The sequence below is a fragment of the Hyperoodon ampullatus genome (genome assembly GCF_949752795.1).
Source record: "Hyperoodon ampullatus genome assembly, chromosome: 5".
Lineage (NCBI taxonomy): Eukaryota > Metazoa > Chordata > Mammalia > Artiodactyla > Ziphiidae > Hyperoodon > Hyperoodon ampullatus.
The window spans coordinates 77,297,496-77,303,495 of NC_136918.1; positions in this window are offsets into that span (position 1 = coordinate 77,297,496).

Consider the following 6,000-nt stretch of genomic DNA (forward strand, 5'->3'; position numbering starts at 1 on the left):
GTTGTTCCATGCATTCTGTCCAGGTTTAGTAGTTATATTCAGTGAGAGAGAAGATATGAAATGTGCTTATTCCATCCTAGGTATGAGTGGAATTCTGGGAATAATTATTTTTAGAGCTTCTCTGAATCTGAGGATCAGATTCCAAGTTTCTCACTGTCATGCTAAACTTCCTATCAATGTTCAACATCACTAACTATTAGAGAAATGAAAATCAAAACTACAATGAGGTATCACCTCACGCTAGTCAGAATGGCCATCGTCAAAATATCTACAAACAGTAAATGCTGGAGAGGGTATAGAGAAAAAGGAACCCTCTTGCACTGTTGGTGGGAATGTAAATTGGTACAGCCACTATGGAGAACAGTATGGAAGTTCCTTAAAAAACTAAAAGCTGAGCTACCATATGACCCAGCAATCCCACTTCTGGGCATATACCCAGAGAAAACCATAATTTGAAAAGATACATGCACCCCAATGTTCATTGCAGCACTATTTACAATAGCCAGGACGTGGAATCAACCTAAATGTCCATCAACAGATGAATGAATAAAGATGTGGTACATACATACATACAATGGAATATTACTCAGTCATAAGAAAGAACAAAATAATGCCATTTGCAGCAACATGGATGGACCTAGAGATTGTCATACTGAGTGAAGTAAGTCAGACAGAGAAAGACAAATATCATATGATATCACTTACATGTGGAATCTAAAGGAATGGTAAAAAATAAACATTTGCAAAACAGAAATAGAGTCACAGTAGAGAACAAACTTGTGGTTATCTAGGGGGAAAGGGGGAGGGAGGGATAAATTGGGAGATTGAGATTGACATATACATGCTACTATATATAAAATAGATAGCACAGGGAACTCTATTCAATACTCTGTAATGACCTATGTGGGAAAACAATCTAAAAAAGAGTGGATATATGTATATGTAGAGCTGATTCACTTTGCTGTACACAGCAAAGTAACACAACATGGTAAATCAGCTATACTCCAATAAAATTTTGTTTAAAAATTTCCTATCAGATCACAAAATCTCAAAGTTGCTATTAAATCAACATATTTAAATAAATATTTTCCTTTAACAATTAAAAAAAAATTTTTCAAGCGCTTCCGGAATGGGCAGCTCATAAAGCTCTTCCCAGTTTGCTGCTGCAGCCTCAGAATATCCCCATAGTTCAGAGATGCTTAAGGTGAGCATCCACAGTGATGCAGACATTTCTAAGACAAAACCAAACAAAATCTCTAGATTAGCAGATGACTGATGTCACAAAATCATGCCATTTATGAAAGTACCATTTTTGACGGTTTTACTGCCTTTTCCCACTGTAGTGCTTGAGTATACTACCTATTGTCTTTCAACCTAGAGAGTGAAAAATATTATTTTCAGGACCCAGAACCTCTATTTACTGTGAGGAAGTAATTTCAGTGGTATCAGACTACAGAAACTTCCAAATTCTTTCAAATTTTGTATATATCCTTGATATATACCCTTTGAACAGTCTAATCATTGGATGCAAGAAGCTGGGGCCCATCTCCATTTCCAAATATTTGTGAGGTTGCACAGAATCACCCACTAGTTTGTAGACACAGTCTGCCATCTACTGTCTATAAGTGGTCTTTGCACACTTACTTTCATAGTTTAAAAATATGACTCAAAATGCAAATTATATGTTTTGGTGTTTCTTATGAATGGATGAGACTGAAAATCTGGATTTTTTATCCACAATCCAATGGTCTGCCTCGTTCATCCTAAATATCATATCTAGCTAAAATTTACCATTCCTAATTCCTTAATATTGGGCCAGAACTTGGGCTTTCAAAAAATATTATTGAGGGAATGGGTTGTATCAATCAAATTCCAGGGTATCTTTTACTACCTATGCATAGTTTGAGGTTCAATAAGGTCTCCAGCTGCTGCAGGAAAAAACAACACAACTTTTCCTCATCTATATTTAAATTCTGGGGTCAGAAATGAAGAAGAGAATGTAGAACAGCGTAGACCAAGCCTAGGCAATTCATTTCTCTTTTCTTGGAAACTTCTGTCCCCCAGATCTACTCAGGTTCCCTCCTTATCAACATTCAGATCCCAAATGATCTCAAATGTCATTTCCGAGAGAGCCTTTCCCAACCACCTGGGTAAAGTAGTCACTCTGCCCCTCTCCCCAGCCCCATTACTATCTAGACAATTATCCTGTTTTTATTTCTTCAGAGAACTACCATTAACTGAAACCATTTGTCAATGTGTTTATTGACTTTCTTCCTCTCCCCCCTCCACCTCCCACTAGAGGTAAAGGCCATTTTCTTGTTCACTACTACATCCCCAACACTTAGAACAGGACCTGACCCATAATATTTGTTGAAAAAATTAATAGATATAATTATTTTGTGACATTAGCCATCTCCTAGCTTAGAGATAGTTTGGTTTGGTCTTAGAAAAGTCTGCATCATTGTGGACGCTCACCCCAACGATCTCTGAACTGTGGGGAACTTCTGAGGCTACAGCAGCAAACTGGAAAGCGCTTTATGAGCAGCACATTCTGGGAGTGCTTAGGACTTTATTTTTTTTCTTTTATTTATTTATCTTGCTTTATAACAAATTTAATCAGTTATACATATACATATGTTCCCATATCCCCTCCCTTTTGCGTCTCCCTCCCACCCTCCCTATCCCACCCCTCCAGGCAGTCACAAAGCACCGAGCTGATCTCCCTGTGCTATGCGGCTGCTTCCCACTAGCTATCTACCTAATGTTTGGTAGTGTACATATGTCCATGCCGCTCCTTCACTTTGTCACAGCTTACCCTTCCCCCTCCCCATATCCTCAAGTCCATTCTCTAGTAGGTCTGTGTCTTTATTCCTGTCTTACCCCTATGTTCTTCATGACATTTTTTTTTCTTAAATTCCATATATATGAGTCAGCATACAGTATTTGTCTTTCTCTTTCTGACTTACTTCACTCTGTATGACAGACTCTACGTCCATCCACCTCATTACAAATAGCTCAATTTCATTTCTTTTTATGGCTGAGTAATATTCCATTGTATATATGCGCCACATCTTCTTTACCCATTCATCCGATGATGGACACTTAGGTTGTTTCCATCTCTGGGCTATTGTAAATAGGGCTGCTATGAACATTTTGGTACATGTCTCTTTTTGAATTATGGTTTTCTCAGGGTATATGCCCAGTAGTGGGATTGCTGGGTCATATGGTAGTTCTATTTGTAGTTTTTTAAGGAACCTCCATACCGTTCTCCATAGTGGCTGTACCAATTCACATTCCCACCAGCAGTGCAAGAGTGTTCCCTTTTTTCCACACCCTCTCCAGCATTTATTGTTTCTAGATTTTTTGATGATGGCCATTCTGACTGGTGTGAGATGATATCTCATTGTAGTTTTGATTTGCATTTCTCTAATGAGTAAAGATGTTGAGCATCCTTTCATGTGTTTGTTGGCAGTCTGTATGTCTTCTGTGGAGAAATGTCTATTTAGGTCTTCTGCCCATTTTTGGATTGGGCTGTTTGTTTTTTTGTTATTGGGCTGCATGAGCTGCTTATAAATTTTGGAGATTAATCCTTTGTCAGTAGCTTCATTTGCAAATATTTTCTCCCATTCTGAGGGTTGTCTTTTGGTCTTGTTTATGGTTTCCTTTGCTGTGCAAAAGCTTTTAAGTTTCATTAGGTCCCATGTGTTTATTTTTGTCTTTATTTCCATTTCTCTAGGAGGTGGGTCAAAAAGGATCTTGCTGTGATTTATGTCATAGAGTGTTCTGCCTATGTTTTCCTCTAAGAGTTTGATAGTGTCTGGCCTTACATTTAGGTCTTTAATCCATTTTGAGCTTATTTTTGTGTATGGTGATAGGGAGTGATCTAATCTCATACTTTTACATGTCCTTATCCAGTTTTCCCAGCACCACTTATTGAAGAGACTGTCCTTTCTTCACTGTACATTCCTGCCTCCTTTATCAAAGATAAGTTGACCATATGTGCGTGGGTTTATCTCTGGGCTTTCTATCCTGTTCCATTGATCTATCTTTCTGTTTTTGTGCCAGTACCATACTGTCTTGATTACTGTAGCTTTGTAGTATAGCCTGAAGTCAGGGAGCCTGATTCCTCCAGCTCCATTTTTCGTTCTCAAGATTGCTTTGGCTATTCGGGGTCTTTTGTGTTTCCATACAAATTGTGAAATTTTTTGCTCTAGTTCTGTGAAAAATGCCAGTGGTAGTTTGATAGGGATTGCATTGAATCTGTAGATTGCTTTGGGTAGTAGAGTCATTTTCACAATGTTGATTCTTCCAATCCAAGAACATGGTACATCTCTCCATCTATTTGTATCATCTTTAATTTCTTTCATCAGTGTCTTATAATTTTCTGCATACAGGTCTCTTGTCTCCTTAGGTAGGTTTATTCCTAGATATTTTATTCTTTTTGTTGCAATGGTAAATGGGAGTGTTTCCTTGATTTCACTTTCAGATTTTTCATCATTAGTATATAGGAATGCCAGAGATTTCTGTGCATTAATTTTGTATCCTGCAACTTGACCAAATTCATTGATTAGCTCTAGTAGTTTTCTGGTAGCATCTTTAGGATTCTCTATGTATAGTATCATGTCATCTGCAAACAGTGACAGCTTTACTTCTTCTTTTCCAATTTGGATTCCTTTTATTTCCTTTTCTTCTCTGATTGCTGTGGCTAAAACTTCCAAAACTAGGTTGAATAAGAGTGGTGAGAGTGGGCAGCCTTGTCTTGTTCCTGATCTTAGTGGAAATGCTTTCAGTTTTTCACCATTGAGGACGATGCTGGATGTGGGTTTGTCATATATGGCCTTTATTATGTTGAGGAAAGTTCCCTCTATGCCTACTTTCTGCAGGGTTTTTATCATAAATGGGTGTTGAATTTTGTCGAAAGCTTTCTCTGCATCTATTGAGATGATCATATGGTTTTTCTCCTTCAATTTGTTAATATGGTGTATCACGTTGATTGATTTGCGTATATTGAAGAATCCTTGCATTCCTGGAATAAACCCCACTTGATCATGGTGTATGATCCTTTTAATGTGCTGTTGGATTCTGTTTGCTAGTATTTTGTTGAGGATTTTTGCATCTATGTTCATCAGTGATATTGGCCTGTAGTTTTCATTCTTTGTGACATCCTTGTCTGGTTTTGGTATCAAGGTGATGGTGGCCTCGTAGAATGAGTTTGGGAGTGTTCCTCCCTCTGCTATATTTTGGAAGAGTTTGAGAAGGACAGGTGTTAGCTCTTCTCTAAATGCTTGATAGAATTCGCCTGTGAAGCCATCTGGTCCTGGGCTTTTATTTGTTGGAAGATTTTTTATCACAGTTTCAATTTCAGTGCTTGTGATTGGTCTGTTTATATTTTCTATTTCTTCCTGATTCAGTCTTGGCAGGTTGTGCATTTCTAGGAATTTGTCCATTTCTTCCAGGTTGTCCATTTTATTGGCATAGAGTTGCTTGTAGTAATCTCTCATGATCTTTTGTATTTCTGCAGTGTCAGTTGTTACTTCTCCTTTTTCATTTCTAATTCTATTGATTTGAGTCTTCTCCCTTTTTTCTTGATGAGTCTGGCTAATGGTTTATCAATTTTGTTTATCTTCTCAAAGAACCAGCTTTTAGTTTTATTGATCTTTGCTATTGTTTCCTTTATTTCTTTTTCATTTATTTCTGATCTGATTTTTATGATTTCTTTCCTTCTGCTAACTTTGGGATGTTTTTGTTCTTCTTTCTCTAATTGCTTTAGGTACAAGGTTAGGTTGTTTATTCGAGATGTTTCCTGTTTCTTAAGGTGGGACTGTATTGCTATAAACTTCCCTCTTAGAACTGCTTTTGCTGCATCCCATAGGTTTTGGGTCGTCGTGTCTCCATTGTCATTTGTTTCTAGGTATTTTTTGATTTCCTCTTTGATTTCTTCAGTGATCACTTCGTTATTCAGTAGTGTATTGTTTAGCCTCCATGTGTTTGTATTTTTTA